At 47.2% G+C, this 23279-nt stretch overlaps 1 long non-coding RNA gene across 1 annotated transcript; it reads right to left on the reverse strand.

The window, feature by feature from the left end:
• Positions 1 to 1663: 1663 nt before the first annotated feature.
• LOC134559458 (uncharacterized) lies at positions 1664 to 23029 on the reverse strand. Its single transcript, XR_010082515.1, has 3 exons — positions 22933 to 23029; positions 20733 to 21922; positions 1664 to 4757 (listed from the first exon to the last, which is right to left on the reverse strand). It is a non-coding gene; the product is annotated as an uncharacterized LOC134559458 (long non-coding RNA).
• Positions 23030 to 23279: the final 250 nt, after the last annotated feature.

Consider the following 23279-nt stretch of genomic DNA (forward strand, 5'->3'; position numbering starts at 1 on the left):
TGGAGGGATGGCCACAGCAGAGCTGCACAGAGCACAGGACACAGTGTGGGGAGCTCAGCTCAGTGAGGGGCGCGGGCACAAAGCTCAGTGTTTATTGGGTTTGTTCCAGACATTTTGTACAAGGAATAAACCAACTCTGCTGCACTTGCAGATGCAGAGGACACACGTTCCTGCCACCCTGGCAGTGGGACTCAGCCTTACAGAGCAGGGCTGCACTAAAGCCCCTCATGCCATTGCTGCCATGGTGCCCCACGTGCTCCTGGGCTGTGCCCCAGCAAATGTCTGTGCGGGCACTGGCAGAAGGGACAGCCCTGCGGGCACAGACTCTGCCCTGCTGTCACGGCAGAGCCACCTCTGAGCTCCCGCCCTGCAGGTACAGGATGATTTCATCCTGTGGCTATCTACACTGCACCACATCCTTCCATTAGTGAGCACTGACACGAGGGCTCCACAAAGCGAGTCCGACATGTTCTGCCCATCCGTGCCTGGAGATCTCTCTCTCAGCAAAGCACTCGGGGGGCTGCTGACCTGTCTCTGGCAGGCTGGAAAAGCCCAGGCTCTTACAGCTGGGGCAGGGGGATACACTAGTGAGGGGGCTGAGGTGTGAGGTCCCAGGTGGGATTTTACAGCACCCACTAGGAGATGCTCCCACCCCGGGGATGGGCTGTCCGGGCCTGGGGAGCCCGCAGAGGTAGAGGTGGATGAACTGCAGCCTTCCCTTGTCCCCTTCCCCTTCTGCAAGGTACTGCTGGGTGCTTCAAGCAGCATGGTATCCTGCCCAGAGCAACTGCACCCACCATGGGATGACTCTGGCACTGGGATGAGAGAAGGCAACGAATGAAAACATGGGACAGATCATGTCCCATGGAACACAGGTAATGCTCCCAAGCTGATCAGCCCAGTTCTGGTGGATACTGTCCCTCCAGTAGGATCTGCTGCCCCAGGTGGAAGTGTGGCCCGTACCTTTCCTTCCTGTTGAACCCACCCCTCCTGCTCCAAGAGCTCTTGAGGGTGAGCTGATATTGTCTGTCTGAAGGCTATTTTTATGCTGCTCACCTGCATCTAGTCTAGATGAAATCCTGAGGAAATCCATATTATTTATCCACTTCAACCTTCTTCCTTCCCCAGCCATGAATTGAGAACTCTGTTGGGAGTTGTTTTCTTCTCTCAGCAAACAACACTTATTGTTGCTGTGCTTCCCACAGGTTCTTCCTGGCAACTGTACCATGGAAAGGACAGTGGATGTTTCTTTGTGCACCTCTCTGCCAGCCCAGCAGCAGGGACTTTTAACTGGCTGTCTCAGCCCAGCTGTGGGGAGTTCTCACCTCCCACTCACCTGTGCTAAGGGTAGGACTCCCATAGAACTTACACCTCAGCCCAGAAAACCAAGGACATTCAGGGGCCAAAGCAGAGACTAAAGCCTCGACATTTGTCTTGGAGGAGCATCGCTGTACCAGCTTTCAGGAAGGCTCTGCTCCCACCTCTGCCACGTCATGGCACAGAGGCAGAAAGACTAATGACATCAAAGAGATGAATGCCTCATGATGTGAAAGACCTTGAGTGGCTGGAGTGTGTCCAGAGAACAGAATGGGGAAGTGTCTGGAACACAAGCCTGATAGGAATAGGAATATAGTGTGAAAAACGAGGTTCACTTGGTAAAATTTAAAAGTTTAATAAAAAAATACAAACAATCAGGAGACAATAAGAACAAAAGTATTCTTTTACAGACGCCTGGGTACCTTCACATGGGATTCACCATGCAGGTACACCACTTTACAAAAGACTCATCCCCTTGTGTGTTGAATATTCATACATTACATACATGACTCAAACATTCCTTTCAAACCTTAGGTGTTCCTGTTTAATCTCATCTCCCCCCCTTCTCTTTTTCATCTACAAATCTGGTCTTCTCATGGCTCCATTCAGTCATAGCGATATGCCCTATAAATCTTTTCTCAGAGCCTTTTTAGAGTCGTTGCTGCTATCTCTTATCAAGCTAGGATACTGTGAAAAAATTCTTTGGTTATCTTCTCTATTTCTTGAGCTAATGACAAAAGCATCTTTACATAACATAGTTTCTATTTTACTACTATTCTATAACCTAAAAACTATATTTACCATATTACTGAAAGAAACTATATAAATACAGCATAACTTCCCAACATAACACATGGGATATTCATTTTAATATGTGCAAAAAGCCAATTATATGCATTTATAACAACAGGAATATTTGAGGGAGCTGAGGGGGCTCAGCCTGGAGAAAAGGAGGCTCAGTGGGGAGCTTCTGGCTCTCCACAACTCCCTGACAGGAGGGGGCAGCTAGGGGGAGGTCAGGCTCTGCTCCCAGGGAACAGGGACATGACAAGGGGAAACAGCCTCAAGTTGCATCAGGGGCAGTTTCGATTGAATTTTGGGAAAATTTCTGCACAGAAAGGGTTGTAAACCACTGGTGCAGGCTGCCCAGGGCAGTGTTAGAGTCCCCATCCCTGGACAGATTAGAAAACCAAGTAGATGTGACACTTCGGGTTCAGCAGAACAATGGAGCGGATCAGCAGCCCAGAACACTTCTACCATCTGCATTGGCTCTTCTCCCCCACTCAGCCTCTGCCACTGCCTCCCAGTGTTGCAGCCAACTACTCTAACTTCTGATTGCTGCCCTGTGGGAGGGGTCTTTGGAGAGCCACTGAACAGGTACAAAAGCTCTAAAGAAGGTCGTGTGGCTCAGCCCCAGCAGAGTCTAGCTTTGCTCTCTGTTCACAGTCATGAATAGAGCCAAAGGTGACAGATTTGGGATGGACCCTGAGAGTGAGAACCATGTCCAGCCCTGATTCCACCAGTGTTCACACAGACCCTTTGTCCTCTTAGCCAGAAAAGCCAAGCCAGGCAGCCCCAGCTAAAACAGTCCCAGGCTGTGGGATAGCTTTGGATGGCCTGGGACGGGCAGCCACTGCACCAAATGGGCCAAAGAGGCTGGCCAGGCCAGAGCTTTGGTGTTTCCTGAGATGCTGCCTTCCTCTTTTTTGGCATCACCTCTTCTCACAGTGCCATGGGGTGCTGCCAGGGCCATGGGCTGGGTAGAAAGCAATGGCTGCTGAGAGGAGCAGGGAAGGGCTTGCTGTGGAGCCATCTAGCTCCAGTCAGTGAGTACCTGGTTGGATGGAGTCTGCAGTTGTCCTAAAAACCTGAGATATTTATCCCCAAGAAACAGCAAATGTACCTGGCCTTGATTTTTGCCTTGGCTGCAACAGAATTGCAACACCAAGTGGTCCCCTCACTCAGGTGGATGGGAGCCTCTAAAGATACCTCAATCTCATTCTCACCCTACCCCACCAAACCCCTGGGTTCACTACAGGCCTCCTCCAGGAGGGATGCAGGGCATTTCTGCTGCAAGCTGTTGCCACACACTGTGGAACATGGAGCTATTGGGAAACAGAAGGGAAAAGGGAAGGAGAACCCAAGTAAAAAGGAATGAGACCTGTCTGAAGACTGCAAGAGTGGGATGTAGGCAGTGACTCCGGGAGGAGGAGGAGCAGGAGCAAACCCTGACAGGCCTTCGTGGTAGGAAGGAAAGTATCTACTCAGTGCCAATGTTACTTGAAGGCAGAGGACAACAATGATGACACAGAGCATTTCTGGAATGCTGGTTCCGAGTGGCTCCAGAAAGGCCTGAGCCAAACAAATCCTCTGCTAGCTCTGAAGCTCTCACAGAGACTGTACTTGACAGTACCACGAGAGTCTGAAGCTGGTGAACAGATCATACCCATGGAACCACCCAAACCTAGGGCTGAGATGGGAACTTGTCACAGCCCAGCTGGGTCTGTAGCTGGAGGAATAAATCTGGCCATAACGGAATATTCAATTTGACTAAGCCTAGTTAATTTTAGAACAAGTCCCTGGGTGAGCAATCATAGGATAGATTTGAACTCAAACCAGGACCTCAGCCAATCATGTTCAATCCAGAATGCAGACATATCACCGGCTAAGGAGCTGGGTAGTGACCTCAGCCAATCAGCTATCCAAGCCCGGGAAATTCAAACCCGCTATAAAAGGGGCAACCATAATAAACTCAGAGCTGTTTGTTGATGACCCTTGGTGAGCCACCATGTCATGTATCGGTCTCCAACCAACAATCTCATATAATAGGAGCCCTGTGGGGTGAGCAATGCAGGCAGGTGGGTGCAGCCTATCCTCTGGCAGCTCCAGGCAGGAACAAACTGGACAGGAAGATGCATACGTTGTGACTCCAACCCATCGGGAGATATGATGCAAGGCAAAACACAGCTGGAGGCTCAGGACTGTTGAAATCAGAGGAGACAGAGAGACCACATGACATTGGGGTTTCATGCAGCAGAGAGTGTGCACACCTCTTATACAGGCCATTCAGAAGACTCCACGTTCGAACCTGATTGGCTATGATTGGTACCCAGCTCACTGACCAATACCTGCCTGCTTATGTTTAGCCAGGGATTGGCTGGAATTTGCTCTCTGTAGCCAAATCCCACCTTCTCTTATGAAGCATGCAGTCCAGCTGTATGCTGTCATACAGGATGTCAGGCCAGCCCTTGTGCTCTGCAGTTCCTTGATCCATGAACATGACAGATGGACACAACTGTGAGCAGACAGGTGTCACAGCTGTGACCACCTCACCTCTTCAGCCAATGCAGTGATATAAAACAGGCAGTGTGTGCTGCGGGGACATTTACCAGCCACAGCTCTTACCAGTGTCAGTCTTAGGCTGAACAGCTGCTTCAGGCCTGCAAGAAAAGAACAGAACAAAACCAAACCAGTCAGTCAGTGGGGGATAACAGCTGCAAACCAAAGAAAGGAGAAACTACAGTGTGTCATCCTTGGAGAGAAGTACACTGTCACCACCAAGGTGAGACCTCATGGGCTGAGGATGCAGCAGTTTCAGTCCCCCAAGACCTGGGAAGTGCAGAGCAGCTTTGGGACAAACTAGTCACAGAGCTCTTTGCACACTTATGGCTCCAGCTGAAATGCTCATCTTGTCACTGCTGCGAAGTCCCAAAGCCTTCAGTCCCCCAAGCTGAACCTTGCAGCAGTGAACTGTGACAGCACAGTGAGCTGTGTTCATGCTGTCAACAAGCAGCAGCCACAGCAGAACAGTTGTCAATGGCCTTTCCAGCATGCAGAACTCGGTGCCCACTCCTGAGGGACATCCTAGCTATGAAAGGCTGAGCCTGTCCAGTGAGTGCTTAGGACTCCAAAGGGGGCTGACACATGCACAGTACCCTTGGAACCAGGAAGCATGAGGAGTTCTTGCTTTCTGCTGCATGTGGCCCTGATGGAAAAGGACATCTCTCTGCTCAGCAGCTCCTGGGAGATAGACTCTCTGAATCTACTTCCCTACTCTACTCTGGGCTCAAGGGAGACAGGAAGGTGCCTGACCATCTGCCTGGCCCTGGAAACCAGCTGAGAATGGAGTGGCAGGGATGGGCCCTGGCTCCCTGTTGAGACTCAGGACATGGCTTTGCCAGCAGCAGCACTCTGGGGAAGCAGGTCTCACCTTCTTCCTGATGTAGTGGACAGGGGCTGACACAATTCACTAGGGTCCCATGTCCAAAAGGCAGGAGCATCTCTCCTCCCTGCTCCCTATTTTTCTCTGAACTTCAGCTGCTGAGGAGAGGGCTCCAATTATATGTTTTGGATGCCTGACGGAGGTTAGTTCAGCTGCCACTATAATCTAATGCTTGGAGACTGGGTCAGGTCTAAATTGCCATGACAGAGCATTGGCGTGACCTCCCTGGCAGAGCCAAAGCAAGGTTAAACCATGTCAGTACATGGAGGTAATGGTACATAATAATATACACATATACAGTATCCTAATGTACTGTATGCAGCTAATGTACATATATATATTTGTGATATATAGGGGACACCTAACTATAAGAGTGCTTCTTCAACTGTGCTTATTTCCTTGAAATCAGCAGAAGTGTTAAACCTGTGCTGGAGAAGGTGGGAGAGGAATCTCTAGATAAACACACACACATCTGTATGTACATATACATTCCTCTATGCACTGTGCATCATGCTGGGCACACAGCACTACTACAAGGTGTGAAACAATCCCCCCAAGCTGTGGATTACAGGACCATTCTCAGACTGTATAAGCACTCACCACTGAAACAAAAAAGAAATAAAATCCCAAGGAGATGCTTTTTAATGGCTGAAGAACATAAAAAGCATTCTTTCTTTTTCTTTAAACCCTATATCCCCCTTACTCTTCTCCTTTTTCTCCTCCTTGCTTGGCAGTAGGAACCCACACTGGGTTTCCATAAGTGCCAGTATTTCCTTTCCTGTCACTTAGATCACAGTAAACTCCGGAGCTGGGTGAACTCTCTGTGACAGGCTGTTCAGCTCTGGTCCATCAACCTGGCTCACTCTGAGTCCCCGAGCCTGCTGTGAAGTGGCTCAGCAGCAGAAAAAAACCCCTTTCCTCTGCCCTCAATGTAGCCCTCAGCACACTGTCTGAAGATAGCTCAGATAACCGAGAACACGCTGCAGTGCCTACAGGCCAAGGGATGCTGGACAGACTCCATGCTTCACCAAGGGCTCTGCTGCCACCCAGGGACCACACACTGGGAACAAGCTCTCCATTTCCATGGAGACTCCCAGACAACCCACTGTCCCGTCCCTCAGACACACAGACACCAGGTGAACGACAGACGCCTCTCTGTCAATCACTCATGAGACACCTCCTTCACCCAGGGAGAAAATGACACCACCACTTCCTCAGATCTTCTCCCACAGGGTCACAGCTCCTGCCCCACATTAACAGGAAAAATATCCCCTTGTGTTCCTTCACATCCCTCTCTCCACAGCTTACCCCATCCCCAGCCTTCTCCTGCCCCACAACACATCTCCCACAAGGAGTCAGCAACACCAGGAGGAGCTGTCAGCAGTTGCCAACACATTAATGATGTGGCTGATCTTAGCAGAATCCAGAAGTGCAAGGAAAGACGGGAAAGAGCAACAGCCAAGGCAAGAAGCCCACAGAGAATGATCCTGAATGTTACTGAATGATCATTAACACTTGTGGTATCTCCTGGAAGCAGACTGTCACTGGTGTCTACTCTCACCCAGGTCTGTGTCTACTTCTGCTGAACTGCTTGCCCTGGAAGCAGAACAGAGAGAGCTGTACCCCTGTAAGCTCTGTGCAGGTGTCAGCAAGCCCATTGTGAACTGCTGCGTACACTGATTATGTTTAATATGTGTACACTTAGCATCAGAAGGAGGTATGTAAATAAGCTGTGGTATATAAATAAGTTGTGGTTTCCAAACTTAAATCTGCAGGATGAGGAAGTTACTAAAGTAGTTTTACCTGGGTGTGATATAATAGAGAAAACTAAAATTAGGAACGTTTCCTTCCCTTCAGCACGCACAATACTATGTGGCTATAGAGCTGGTCAAATCAATTTTGGCAACAGATTTGTGGTAAAAAAAAAAAATTAAAGTTCAGATTTAATTATTTGAGGGTTTTTTTTGTCAAAAATGCCTGTTATGCTTGTGGGCAGAAGCAATAAAAGCTTCCAAAATCTTCCATTAGGAGTAATTGCCAGTAATGTTTTGTGGAGGGCAGTTCTGGAACTCAGTTTCTGAACCCCCTGCTTTCACATGGAGGAAGGGCAGTTTGTAAGAGAATGTTAAATTTGCTTTTGGAGTCAGTGACATATTTGCAAATCAGGCTGAGCAGAAAATGTTTAGGGAAGGGATCCAGCACCCATAGTGTGTGCTGGCCGGGAGGATAGTGACAGAAGGAAACAGAAGGCAAGACTAAGGGTATCTGCTCCTCAGGAGTCCCTGGCGATTTTGGTCAGGATGAGGACTGCCACCCCTTCTCTTTTTGCATGTTGCCCCACACACAGCCAGAGATCACCCTTGGACACACGACAGGTGCTATGTGCCAAGCGTGCCAGCCACAGAGTCACGTGTCTCCAGGGTTATCTGCCAGGCCACTGGGACCATCCTACTGACCCCATTTCAGGGCTCTGCAGACACAGTGTTCAGGAGAACCGTCCCTGAGCATTAAGCCTCATGAAACCAATGCTCAAAGACAGCTCTTTGGTTTGCTGTAGGTTTGCTTCCTTCAAAAACAAGTGGGTCATAGGCAAATGCTCACTTGCCAGATGGATAATGCAAGTGCTTAGAGCAGGACGTTGGGTGCTAAGAAGGATCCTGAATACTCAGTTGGGTATGCAGATATTCATGCATGAGATGGCAAAGCCAGGAGCAGTCCCCATCACTCTTGGCTGAAGTGGCAGAAGCAAATGCCTGCATAGGAGAAGATGTCAGCAGCCACAGTCTGGTTTGGCTCGACTCACCAATCTCTTCCACAATATTCTCAGTGCTTCCAAAAGGAGTGGTGTTTTTCCTATTCAGAAATAAAAAAGAAAGGAATAAGCTCTCAAGTGCTCCTTGACCTGCCCCATGGGTGTGAGAGAGGAAGAAGAAAAGAACAACATTGAGGTGCTCAAACATATTCAGAAAAGGGAACAGAGCTGGAGAAGGCTCTGGAGCACAAGTCTGATGAGGAGCAGCTAAGGGAGCTTGGGGATGCTCAGCCTGGAGAAAAGGAGGCTCAGTGGGGACCTTCTGGCTCTGCACAAGTCCCTGACAGGAAGGGGCAGCCGGTGGGAGTTGGGCTCTGCTCCCAGGGAACAGGGACAGGACCAGGGGAAACAACCTCAAGCTGTGCCAGGGGACATTTAGGTTGGATATTGGGAAAACTTCTTCACAGAAAGGGTTGTAAAGCACTGGCATAGCCTGCCCAGGGCAGTGGTGGAGTTCCCATCTCTGGGGGGTTTAGAAGACCTGTGGATGCGGTACTTGAGGACATAGGTTAGAGCAGGCAGTGGTGAGTTAATGGTTGACTTGATGATCTTAAACATCTTTTCCAACCTTAATGATTTCATATTCTGTGAATCTATGATTCTATGAAGCACTGGGGCTTTCCTGGTCATAGCTCTGATTAAGGCAAACACCATGGGGACTGATCTGTCCTTCCTGCTCTCAGCACCACCATGGCTGTTTTCAGACACCCCGCCCAGAAGTGTGGTATCCAACCCAGCCCAAGCCCTTCAGTTATGCTGCTGTGAAACCACCTCAAGAACTAAGTTATTCTCCTCAGAGTGTGTAGCAGGAACAGGATAACTTAGATCATAAGGCAGAGCTATCCACAGCTGGGCCTCAGACCAGGCCTCAGGCTGGGGCCTAGTAGGCCTAGTATGTCCAGCATACGTAGTACCAGATAAGGTTATCTGTTACTGGGAATGTGTTAAGGTAGGGGTGCTATTAGCATGGAACAGTTACTGGGAAGACACGGTGGCTACCTTAAACTGCAATAGCTTACATACTTCTGTATGTCCACTGCCTATCACAGTGCACCTGCTAAATGTAAACGACTCACTCTGTATATAGCCCACCATCTGGAGGAATAAAGCGGAGTACGTGCTTGAAACCATACTGGTTGGTCTCACGTTGCTCTAGCCTCCGGTCTTTCCAGGTCCCGGTGATAAGAGTGTTTTTTTCCCTTGAAACAGATAACTTCCCTTAAAAGATAACTGTACAAATTGGCACTGTTTGCTCCAGAGTTTGGAAAAAAGAGGAAGAAAAGCACAGTTCATTCTTCTGATAAACACCACTAATGTGACTGACATGCACACAGAGAAGAACAGTGCTTCCCCAAAACCTGTAAACAAAGTTATTATGAGTGATATTTCAAATACGCAAATATTAGAATTAGAGATTTGTGTATAAGAAAGGAGTGAGCTCTAACAACACACAACTGTTGGCACTCAAACCCAGCTAAGCACACTGTCCTCCCACAGCTGCATCAGAGCTGCCTGCAGACATTTCAAGTCTTCAGGAGCTGGATCTCACCCTCCTGCACTGAAAGAACAGATCCAGGAACCTGCTCACTTGGACCTGTAATAACTGATGAGGCTTTCCTAATTCCAGTTGAATGATGAATGCAAATATCTCAAAATGCAGATGTCATTTTCTAATCAATTCAACTCAGTAGCCACAGTGTATCCGGAAAAAAGGTGAATTTGGAAAGGAAATGGGTAAAATGATCCTACAAATTTTCTCAGGGGTTCAGAGTTTATCAAAGGCAAGACTGACTACTACACTGATCCTACAGATCCTGGAGTATTTGATGCTTTGTTACTTGGGATACCAAAGTAAATCACAACACAGCATCCATGAAGTGGCATCAAATTTTAAATATTAAGAAAAAAGCTAAATTTATAGAGAGAAACATTAAGAACCTTTCAAAAATCATAATAAAGAACCCTTTTAGCAGTCAGAAGGGAGAAATAAAAAAACTCTGACTTGATTTAATTCAGATGAAAACTATCACTTGTAGTCCAATGCTGTGTCAAATCCCTGCTGCCACTATCTTTTTGCCCTCTGCTGTTGGCAGCTTCTTGCTGAGCCCTTTCTTCCATCAGTTTGGGTGCTTGCTGTTCTTTCCCTGCCCACCACAGGATCCAGCTGAGAAAATCTCGTGTCTTTAGTAGGAAAAATCTGAATGCAGTGCATAAATCCCATTTTAATGCATCGCAATCCATCACTCCCTACTGGAGCCATGCCCAAAGCTCCTTACTTTCCACATTGTCTCACATGTCCTGTATTCATCCTGCTTGTACCTAACCTGGAAAATGAGGTTGAGTGAGGGAGGAGAGCAGAGCTGAAGCAAGATCCAAGCAGTGGGAGTCAGTTTGCAGGTTCAAGGGTTGAAGTTTGCTTTGGTCCTTATCAGCAACTGCAGGTAGCACTGACAGCGCAGCATCCTGCAGTGTGTCCACAGAGCTACACTCCTGAGCTGCTCACCAGGAACTGGACACGAGTGACTTTGGAGCTCTCATGCTAAGGTTGCATGGGATCATCCATGTTAATGTTGATTTTGATTGGTTTGTTTGTTTTGATTATACAGAATGGGCTGAGTTCAGACTGCAGGTTAGAGGAGGGGATTCTCTCCTTCTGCTCTGCCCTTGTGAGATCCCACCTGCAGACCTGCCTTCAGCTCTGGGGTCCTCAGCACAAGAAGGATATACCCCAGTTCAAACAGGGTCAGAGGAGACCATAGAGACGATTCAAGGACTCTGCTTTGAAGCCAGGCTGGGAGAGCTGGGGCTGTTCAGCCTGGGGAAGAGAAAGGTCAAGGAAGACCTTAGAGCCCCTTCCAGTGCCTAAAGGAGGGAATATAAAAGAGAGACAGGACTTTTTACATGGGCAATCAGTGACAGGGCAAAAGGAATGCTTTTAAACTAAGCTGGGAAATATTTAGATTGGGTATTAGGAGGAAATTCCTCCCTGTGAGGGTGGGGAGGCTCTGGCACAGGTTGCCCAGAGAAGCCATGGTTGCCTCATCTCTGGAAGTGTTCAGATTGGATGGGGCTTGGGGCTACCATGTCCCATGTGGCAGGACCCTACTGGGTCATGGAACGAGATGAGCTTTAAGGTCCTTTCCAGCCCAAACCTTTCTGTGTTCTGTGATTCTACACCCTGGCACTGGTGCTGCAAACAGCTGATAGCAATTTGGGTCATGACAAGGCTTTCTGTGAGCAGGTACCCTTAGGGATCACTCCTTGTATGCCTGTGAAATTACCCTTTTTGAACTCAGATGAGCTCCTGGAGCTCACAAGGTTTCCTTGTATGTGAACTGGTGCAAGGATTTGTGTTTCTTAATGGAATGGGCAGTCTGAGCAGCTGTACAGGACATGACCCTTGAGCTGCAAGAACTCCTGTTCAGCATCCAGACTTCCCTTAAGGCAACACATGCTGGAGACCTGCTATGTAGGCTCTTTGTGGAGCACTGTCTTCCCTCCAGAGGGGTATTTGAACTTCATCACCCATACAAGGGCTTTAAATGAACCAAACAGACCATCTGAGCCACCCCAGGGAAAGGGTGCCTCATCTGGGCTTCACTCTCACCCTCCAGCATCCAAACCCTAATGTTTCTCCAGCAGGTTAGGCCCAGCTGGTGAGAGGGAACAAACAAAGGAATGGAAAAATACAGAACAGATGGGAAAATCATATCCAGTTAGCTCCCAGACTCCACTTTCAGGTACCTTCCTTCTGGCAAAGGTGTGCTGTGACATTAACTTGACCTCTCTGCTCAAAAGACTGCCAAGGGCTCCTGCTTTCACCTAGGGTATCCGAACTGGTCATACTGGCCCAGTCCTGCATTCCTGCAGGGGCCTGACTGTAATTCAACACTGCTCGTGTCAGGCAGTCCATACCCTGCAGCAGCCTGCCTTTGGGAGCAGGATCTAAGTCATGGCTTCTGCTCAGAGCTAGGTGCCCCATGGAGAGGGCAGGCAGCAGCAGCAGGAGGACATTGCTTGGACAGAGACCGGTTTTAAACAATAGACAGGTTTTCCAAGATTTTTCTAAACAAGACCTGTGGGTTTCCTGAGAACACCATTCAGTGGAGATACCCAAAGCTTGAGGCCAGAAGCTGAACAGGAGCAGAGGGGAAGGGAGCCAGGGAGATGCTCCAGGGGCTGGAGTCCCTCTGCTCTGAAGACAGTCTGGGAGAGCTGAGGGTGTTCAGCCTGGGGAAAAGAAGGCTCCAGGAAGACCTCAGAGCCTCTTCTAATGCCTTAAAGGGGCTCCAAGAGAGCTGGAGAGGGCTTTTGGACAAGGGCCTGGAGTGACAGGAAAGGGAGACTGGCTTTAAGCTGAAAAAGGATGAATAGAGATTGGGTATTAGGAAGAAATTCTTGATTGTGAGGATGGTGAGGCCCTGGAACAGGTTGCTCAGAGAAGCTGTGGCTGCCCTTGGATCCCTGGAAGTGTCCAAGGCCAGGCAGGATGGGGCTTGGAGCAAGCAAGTGTTAGTGGTGATTTGCTCCATCCTTCCTCAGACTTACTCCAAGAGATCAATGCACTGTACCTGAATGTGCCACCAGCAGCTGAGCCAAGACAGAACTGTCCTGGGGGGCACCAGGCCAGCACTGTTGGTGGGCCAGGGAGGGGATTGTCTTGCTCTGCTCTGCATTGGGGTAGCCTCACCTCAAGTCCTATGTGCAATATAAAAATTACATTAAGGCATTGGAGAGCATCCAAAGGAGGCTGTGAGGATGGGGAAGGGTCTGGAGAGGCTGTGTGAGGAGCACTGAGGCCACTTGGTGTGTTGAGTGTGGAGGAGACTGTGGGGAGACCTCACTGAGCTCTTCAACATCCTCCTAAGGGCAGCACAGGGGCAGCTCAGGGTTTGGATATCTAACAACTTCTTGGTGCCCATGTTTGCACACAGGAATTCTCCTCCCATGTATGTCTTGCAGTAGAAAAATTAAAGGTTTAGGCTCATCTCTTAAAAGCACTTGCAGGCTGTTCGTTGTTGAGGACTGCCACCCCTGAGCTGCACATCTGCATTCACAACTCTTTGAGTGGCAATGCCGTGGCTTGTTGGAGTAGTGCAGGCTAGGGGCCAACTAATGGAAGGGAGTTGGTGTATGGTTAATTAATTGCGGTAATTTTAGGCATTTTACTTTTGCTCCCACCTTCAGTGCTTCAAACCACACCTCTCTCCCAGGGCACCTACATTAAATGTCTGCAGTTAGGTAGTATGAATATGTTTGAGTCCGCTTCTGCTCACCCTAAGAGGTTGGCAGGGATACAGCTCCAGATCTTATAATACTTGGAGCAGAGTACAGAGAACACAGTGATCAAAAAATCCTCACAGTTAAACAGATTCCTATTTGCCAGTGGCTGTGATGCTGTCACTGTGGAGCAGAGCTTGGAGTACAAACTGCTGACATGAGAACTAGCAGGGCACACTGGTGGGCATGACCAGCTGTGAGGCTGAAACTAGCCTGATTTTGCTTACAGGAAGGGGCAATTTGCTTGTTTATGGTAATTTTTTCCTCTTAACTTGACTAGCCTTTTGGAGGTCTCTAAAGCACACTACTAACAAAGTCCTATTTAACAACCAGAGTCAAAGACAGGAACTCTGAAATGATTCCCAGATTTGTTTGACATGGCAGATATGACACAGATGCTATGATCTTCCTAACCTCAGCTGGGAAAGAATAAACAGGTAGTGCCATGACTGGTGGCACCATAAACAGGTGGCAGCTCAGCACTAGCTCAGTTGCAGGGGATGTGCACCAACACTGCTGATTCAAAGAGCCAGGAAAGCAAACAAGAGCTGGCAAGACTCTTCCAATGAACCCTTGTTTATTATTTCCTCTAAGATAACATCAACTCTTTCCACTCTTTTCCTCAAAGAACCAACCATCTTCTTGAGTAGATACGTTCTCTTTCTCCTCCTTCACTTTGTCTCACCCAGCTCTATGAGCAATGCCACATGATTAAAAGCACTTTGTCACAAAGCCCCACAGTGATACCAAATGGGCAACATATGCAATACAGCCAGCTTATTAATAACTTGGAGGTTGAAACTTATTTGCACAATGTCCTTGAACAAATAAAATTCAGGGGCAGAGTTCTTGGAGCCTTTTGAGAGCAAAAGTCCACGGAGGGCTGTAAATATACATCCTTTGCCATTTTAATATTTCTACTAATTTGTGACTTTATACCCTTCCTTTTATCTTGTTTAACCTGAATCTTACATCCACTCTGAAATGGGAAATCAATTCAGCAAGCCTAAAAATGGAAATGTGTATAGGATGACAATATTGAATCACTTATTCTCTGAATATTCTTTTATCAATTCCTAAGTCCACAAAAACCTCCCACCTGCTGCCTAATAAAGCACGAACAATCAAGTGCCTCTCTCCAATCTGTATCACTCCCTCTCTCTGTAGATCCACGCACACATCACCAAGTGCTGGCTCACATTACAGACTGCTGGGACAAGCCGGGTCCTTACAGAGCTTCTGGATCACATAAAGACTGTGAGACAATCAACTGTTCAGCCAACTGGAAGCCAAATCTTGCAAGTAAAAGAAATCCTAACCTTCTAGACTTCAAATATAGCTGTTACTTAAGTGTCATCAGCTGCTGAGGTAGGAAAGAGATTCAAGGAGAAGAAAATTCTGTACCTGTAAATAAATGCTTGTTACTGATGATGGGCTCCAAACCTATTGAGCCTCTGAACAGTTTGCTGGAAAGCTCTAGGTTTTCTCACCAGCAAAAAAAAAAAAAGAGGGCAGAAATGTCTCCTCATGTTAAAAGAGACAATTAAAAGCTCATTCTGCTTGGAATATATCTAATTAAAAGTCAGGGTTGAGGCACAAACACGAAACTTTGTTTTCCAGATACACATCCTGTTATCCGCCTAAATTACTTCTCTGAGGTTAGTGTGTGCTGGAGAGTTAGAGTGGGAAACAACTAGGTGGAATACAGAGATGGAGGACTTGAAGAGAAGCAGAGACTTCAAAAGAAACAGTGTTTTTCATATGTTAGAGGACATGCAGTATCCAGACAGTGATACTAAAAATCTCATGTGGCCCTGGGCAAAAATACTTTAGCTGACTGTGCATTGACCGAGAGGGCTCAGCTAGCTGATCTCATCCTTGCCACCTCATTCCCTTCAGTGGCTTTACAAGAGACAACACGGGGTGAAGTTGTGTCAGGGGAGGGTTAGGCTGGATATCAAGAAATGGTTCTTCCCTCAGAGGGTGCTGGGCATTGCCCAGGCTCCTCAGAGACTGGTCACAGCCACAAGGCTGCCAGAGCTCCAGAAGGTTTTGGATAACCCTCTCAGAGATGCTCAGGGGAGGATTGTTGGGATGTCTGTGCAGGGCCAGGAGCTGGACTCGATGATCCCTGTGGATTCCTTCCAGCTCAGGATATTCCACTCTATACATAGATCAGAGGCACTCTGAAACACTCATGTGGCAGACAGATGATCTTTCCAGAGAGCAAATGATACGTTTCAGCAGAGAAGCTGCACAGGAGTAATGACAGATATCCTCTCTCTGCAAACCTCTCTGCTTTGCAACACAACATCTGCAACACAGACCTCCCAGAGCAGTTCCATGGCAGGGCTTGCGAGGATTACAGAAACATCCTAACAGTATTACCTCAGGTAATGTCATTTAAGGTGTCTATCACTGCACCATGAGATCCACAGAGATTTAATCACATGACTGTCTTAGTCATCCAGGTAGTTTTCAGGGCCTATGATAGGCTGAAGAAACAGACTGAATCAGGTGATGGACTGAAGGTGTAGAAGCTCTTGCAGCATAAAGAAAACCACAGAAAATCCACCAGGAATGCACTGCAGAAAGTTTGCTACTCTTGTCAGACCTGGAGAAGTGAGAAGGCCCAGTACTACACAACAGAAGTCAAATAATCTTTTTTTTCCTCACAACTCCGTCCATTCTGCTGTACTCACAAGAATCTGTGCTGATACTGACACATCACCGTGAGGATTTCCCCATATGGGTACAACTCAAAGAACCTGTGGCTGCCCCATTCCTGGAAGTGTTCAAGGCCAGGTTGGACAGGGTTGAGAGCAACCTGGTTTAGTGGAGGGTGTCCCTGCATATGGGAGGGGTTTGGAACAAGATGGGCTTTAAGGCTGCTTTCAACCCAAACTATTCTGTGATTCTATATTTGGGTTGAGGACAGCACTGCAGATTGCCAACTATGAAGCACTTCCAGCAGAAGCTGACCCATGTCAAACTCTGCATACACAATTACAGGCCTGTCAGAGTTGGGCAAGCCACCATCAACTTACCCAGTGGGTATCTCACAGCCCCTGATGACAGACACCCCAGGCATGCTTCTTCCAATTCTTGCTGTGACAGAACACAGACACTTTTGAAATGACTCCTTGCTCCCCTCAGCTGGGGCATTGCACAGACTTCCCGCTCCTGTGGGGCTCAAAGCTGGCACTGTCGGGTTTCCAAATCCATGTCTACATAAAGGCCATCCACCTTTTGCCTTGTCACAGTAGGCACATGTGCTCTGCCTCCCTTAGCATGTCCTGCAGGCTGGCTGGCAATCTATTTTTCCAGCATGTGGGAGGCCCACGCCTCTCTGCCATCTGCCACCATTCATTTCTTGTTGTTTCTGAAGCAACCTGAAAAATATCTCTGATTAAATTTAATGAAGCAGGAAACTCTCTGAGTACATTTATTTCCCATACAATCTGCTTACTGCTCTATCACACTTGCTGCATGTGACAGACACCCATCTTATCCCTCCTGTATTTCTGAATCCATTCCTTTGGTCCTGTTTTGGCTCTAATGAGTGGACTGCCCAGTTTCCATAAGAACAGGGAGGAAGAGGGAAATGGAGGTAATCTAGAAAGGATTTTTAGATCATAAAGTATAGCAACAAATAGGAATTCTTAAGAAAATATGGATTCTACCCTACTAGGCAAAAGCTTAGATGAGTGCAATGAATGACAAAAAAAAATCCCTCACTCCTTCTAAACATATTTTTAAGACAGAACATCTTCTTCCAGTGGAAAATAGGATAATTGAAGGAGTCTAAATTGATAACTGATCAACTGTGACCAAAGTGCACTGAGTAATTCCAATGTTCCCTAAGAAATCTGCAACTAGTACTGCCTCTTGCCAATACTAGTTACAGTACTTTGCATTTTCACAGATACTGCTCCTGAATATCCTTGCTCCAGCATGGTGGTGTTTTCTCTCTCTCCATCCAGCACTGCATTGCTCCTTCCTGCACAGCAGTGCCAGCAGAGCTGCAGGCTGCTGCAGAACTGGGCAGGAACAGGAAGCAGAGATCCTGGTGTGGCTGGATGAGAAGACTGGCTTTTGCTGCAACCCATCCTGCCTCTGCACCTTCCAGAGTTCCTAACTTGGCTCATCTGAACAACCTACATCACTTTCACACAGAAATCAAATTCTAAGAAGAAGGAGGAAAATGCTCTCCTTTCCCTGAACAAAAGCATCAATGTCCTTGACCTAGGAGAGATCCAAAAGCCTTTGGACATACCGATGTTATAAGTACATATTATACGATTGGCTTTTCACAAATATTAAAATAAATACTATATGTGCTATGTTGGAAAGTTATGCTTTATTACTATAGTCTCTTGTGTGTGATAAATGCAGTTTTTAGGCTATGGCATAATATTAAAATAGAAACTATGTGATGTAAGATGCTTTTTGTAACTAGCTCATAGAATGGGAAAAGACAATCAAGAAATTCTTCACATTATCCTATCTGGATGGAGATACAGCAGCAAACACCAAAAACTATTACGGTCCATGGTTATGGGAGGGGATTCCCAAGCACTCAGCACCTCGGGGAACGACACTTCCCCCCAGAGCTCTGATCCTCTCAGCTGTTGCTTCTCAGGGCACAGAGATGACACAGAGGCGAGACAGGTCTTGGGATGAAGCTGAGATGGTTTACTGAAGGTGTGCCAGACGCCCAGGACGCTGAGCAGGGTTCAGACAGCGGGTTTTATTGAGGGGGTGTTGCAGAAAAACCTACCCATGAGGGCACAGCTATGGAGGGGTCCAAGGCGGGGTTTACATCTTACAAACTTATCAGGGGGAACAGGGGAGGGGAATGACACACAGGGACACATCGAGTAACTAAAGATTGATGGGGAAGGTTATGGAGAGAGGGGTAGGAATACAGGGGACTGACATTTGGGAAAGGAGGAGGTTAGGGAGAAGACAGGCACCTGGGGGCCAATAGGAGAGTCTCTAAGGAGTGGCTAGCTAATAAGTAAAAGAGATTGACATATAACCGATTGAATAGCAATTAGGGTATGAGTCAAAATATAATACAAGCTGATACAAATAAAAACAGGCCCATTATAGGGAATGGGGGGAGGATATGCTTAGGGAAGACATACAGCAAATCCTAAAGCATAACCATAATTTCAAGCAAACCCCTTATGATTACTAACTCACATAAAACAAAAGGCTAGCTAAGAACCTAAAGCGAAAGCACACTGCAACAAAAAAACTAAAGGAAGAATTTATTGCCTCCGTTATCAGGGAGTTTAAGACTCTATGGAGCCACAGGACGATTGATTTGCCAGATGGAATGATGGGGGGGAAAGCTGAAATTAAGCAGAAACACCTAAAGTCGAAAGGAATGTTTGAATCATGTATAGGATTTATGAATATGCAATCGCTTATTGTTTTTAAGGGAAGATCCTTTGTTAGCAAGGTGTGCCTTGTGGCAGAATGCCAGGCACCCAGACATCTGTAACCCTTTGCCATTTTTGTGTCACTTATTGTCTTATTTTTTATTATTAAACTTTTAAAATTTTAACAAAAGTGAACCACGTTTTCCACCCTGAAATGTTCTGACATACCCAGACTGCACATTGTGACTTGGCTATATCTCCCTCATGCCTTTCACCCAACTAACAACACTCAAACACAGCTCACAAAAGTATCTGAACTCTTGGCCTTTGCTTGAGCAATTAAGACCCACCCTCCCAACAGTTTTGGCATTAACATTATTCCAGGCAAAGCTGAAGTTCACCATTTTCCCAGAAACAGCTGCTGGATGAGGGGAAAGTGAGAGAAACAGCTGCTGGCATAAAGTGACACAGCCTCGTGGAGCTGCCATGAAAACTGTCATCTCAAGGGCAAAATCTAAAGTATTGCAATGAGCCTAATGATAAAAATATAAAGACCTGCATTGTTTCTGCCCCTAAAAAAAGGCCTTGGTCAAAGCAAAGAGAATTTTGCAGTTTCCCAATAGTGCCTTTCATGTTTACAGAGTACACTGTGCATGATCATTGTGCACAGAAGAAAAATTCCAGAAGTATTTCCTGTTGCCATGATTCTTCCTAGTTTGCTGAGCGTTCTATACTAGAGCAGAAGTGTGCAGCTTCTCACGCTCCTTACTATAAAAAATGGCCATGTTTTGCTGTCTCATTGTTTACATATTTGTAGGTGGGAGGAGAAAGATGATTGACAGTTAGCTTGGCCAATGTGGATTAAGAGGTAGTATTCCATCCTCCAATCCACAAGTCCCATAGGAAATGTATAAACTGAGTTTTGTAAATAAACTTGAGCTCTTAGGCCCTCAGGCTCTGGCTCTCCTGCCCTGCTGCTGTTGAACCCAGACCTCTGTTTCGTGAGTGTGTCCTTATCAGCTAGGCTCATGGTGATAATTTCCCATGGCTCAATACCATGCAGTGGCCTCTAGATATAGGTCTTCAGAGCTTTGTACCCTACTGGGCCAGACCCTTAGCTGGTAAAACTGGCAAAACACTGCTGTATGAGGCAAAAGTAGGAGATTTGTAACAGCTGAAGAGCTGCACAATAATTTCTTGAAGTAAGAAATGATGCCTGTTTCTGTGGCAAGCAGTGATTTACATAATAGCTACACACACATGCACAGATGCTAATGCCAACAATTACATCTTTCACGTGTAACATATACACCATACAAGTCACAGAGCTCCCTCTGGAAGACTGTGTAATGTTGAAATAAACAGTGCAAAAATAGGTTACTTTCAAAATAACAAGACTTCCTTCCACCTCTTCCCCCTCCAAGTTTATGGACTATGCATTTCATCAGGATTCACTGTATCAGCCAGGATTCACCACCTTAGCCAGGAGCTCTGCTTTGGGTTGAGTCTGACAGTCATTCTAAGTCTCCTATCCGAACTTTTGTGTAGCCTGACAGATGCTGAGGGTGTCCTACCTCCTTTCCTGAGTGTTCCTTAGTTTCTAACACAACATCAGGACTTCTGTGATGGGGACACTTCTGATCATGGTGGCCATCCCTTCTTCTGGCTTTTGTGTCAAAGAAGACATGGTTTAGCTTCTCCAGATACTTACCCAGCTTTTCCTGGGTATACTCCAGTTGTTTGCCAATATTACTGGGGAAGAAAGAAGAGGATGGCAGGAACAGTTTGCTTTCCCTCTCCTTCCTTGCCTCTTCCATATGTGGGTTTTGTTTCATTAGAACAAGAACAATGATAATCAAGATCAGTCAGAGATACACAATCCAGACTTCTTCAATTTTGGAGGTGAGATATAAGGAGCTGGTCATGCCTGTTGATGTACTCACAGGGAAGATGCCAAATGGACCAAACACTGCCAGTGGTCAAGGACTCCCCAGCTGCCAGCACGCACAGGAGGACTGGTGCCAGAAATCAAACCACTGGTGATGTCACAGCTGGATTTTCTAAAGCAGCATGTCTTACAAACCGTCCACAGTTCCAAAGATGAAAGCAGTAGAAACATTTTAGTGTTTCTAAAGTGAGGAGCAGAAAAATTTTAGGCAGCAGAAAGATACAAGATCATCTGTCACAGCTCTGTATGGTCTTAAAATTGCAGCATCTCTCTTCTTTTTTTGTTATGGAGCTGCAGGTTAAATGATCCTTACTCTTTAACCTTCCTTCTGTTAGAATGTTCCAGTTGATGTCTTTCCTGAAGTGGTAAGTTCTTCCTCTAATTCAAAGTTAGGATTTCCCTCCTCAAATGAAGATAATGTGTTATCCTTCAGAAGTGATTCGATACTACGTCCACAGTCACAGCATTTAGAAAATCACAGTCAGACAAGGTAATATCAGTCACCTGAAACACAGGATCAGTAGGACCAATTTGTTGGCTTCTTTCTGGTCTTGGGAGAGGAAGTCTCCAAGAAGTGCATAGAAGTGGCTGCTGGGAGTCTGGAAGTTATTCCAGCTGAACTCTGTAGGGATCCCCTGGAGATTCTTTGTGGGCTGTTCCTCAGTGACTCTGCCCCCTCATTACTCAGAGATGGGCAGCCCAAGGACCAATAAATGCATTTCTACCGACCAAGCTCAGGAGAAGGGGTTGGACAAATGTCTGATTAATGCCCAGTGTCCAGGACAGCAGCCAAAATGCCAGCAGGGACGAGGGCCAGCCCGTGAGGGGGCAGGCGGGCCATCCCCTTGTCATGGGTTAACACTGGCCAGATGTTAGTGCACCCATGAATATATGTTTTTTCTCTAACAACTCTTGTGGGATGTGATCAGGAACAGAGCAGAGCAGGCTTAAACCTTGAAAACAAAAAGAAAACTTACTAAAACTTTATTAATTACATAAGAACAGGGACAGAAATACTCTTAAACACACACAGAGACAGAAATAAAAACTTCTTAGAACATTTTCTTCTCCCAGTTTCTACCTCCCCACCTATCACTCTTCACAGACTAACCCCTGGGTTTTAGATCAAACCATCACCACTCAAAAACAAACTAATCTTCAATTCAGCAAGGGAGAGAGGAGTCTCTCTCGCACCACAGACTGTTCCTCAGAAAACACGGGTCCACCCCTTATGTGTTTCTATGTCACCCATAGCACCGCCCGGAGAAGTCTGCTAAGGTGACACTCTCTTTTTCTTATGTCTAGCGCTCTCACCGCTGTCTCATAGGCTAAAACTGCATACAGGGCTTTTTAAGGATGCTGCATGCCAAGCTCTCTCTCTTTTCACCCAGGGGCCGGGGTTCTAGGAGCAGGTCTGCCCTGAGGGCAGAGGGTGCCACCTCACCCTCCCCCTCTCTTCTCTGCTCGCCACTCACTTCAAGTGCCAGTCACTGTAGCAAAAGCAAGGGGCAGCTGCATCTACCCAAAAATGCAGTTTATGTTCAAAAGAGACTCAAGTTCAGTCTATGGCTGACATTATGCAAGAAAAGTCTAGCTCTAAGGCTACTCCTCTCATTCTTCCATCGAGTTCCTTCTAATCATGCTTTATCATCTCGGTCTCAGGCCGCTTCCCTCTCTCCGAAAAACTACCAGTCATGAGAATCAATGTCTAAGAAAAGTTTCTTTCTGCTAAGCAAGGGTTAACAGTTTCTTCTCAGCAGGGTGCTGCAGGCAGGGGCAGTCTCAGGCTCGGCAAACCCCACGTGGCTGAGCAACTTCTCCCGGAGTTTGGGGGGGAGGAGGGGGGTGAGCACACACAGAAGGCACTTCTACAGTTTTCCACCCCTCCATCCTGGACGGGGCAGCTCAGTTCCAGTCCTGTCTCTTCTCTTCTCCCCCGCCCCGGGGGGGGGCTCTGGCTTACCTGAGCCGACCACGTGTTTCCCCTCCCCCACCCAGCCTCGTGGCCAGGCGGGGAGGGGGGGAAGGAGATTGGAGACGTCTCGCTGCTGAAAACCCGGATCCGAAAAGAGGGCCGAGCCCCTCAGACTCCTGCTTTTAACTCTTTGTGTCCTCAGAGGCGTGTCCAAACCTCTGAGTGACCAATCCAGGTGCCAGCAGAAAAGCTGATTACTGATTGGACTGCCCACATCCCCCTGGAAAAATTCACCTCCTCCCCTAACCACGACACCCCTGAAGGCAGAGTCTCCATCTGAAGGCTGCGTCTATCTGGAATGGGATTGCATTTTCTAATCTTTGCTCGGCGGATCT

This window comes from Prinia subflava, chromosome 17 (genome assembly GCF_021018805.1).
Source record: "Prinia subflava isolate CZ2003 ecotype Zambia chromosome 17, Cam_Psub_1.2, whole genome shotgun sequence".
Classification (NCBI taxonomy): domain Eukaryota; kingdom Metazoa; phylum Chordata; class Aves; order Passeriformes; family Cisticolidae; genus Prinia; species Prinia subflava.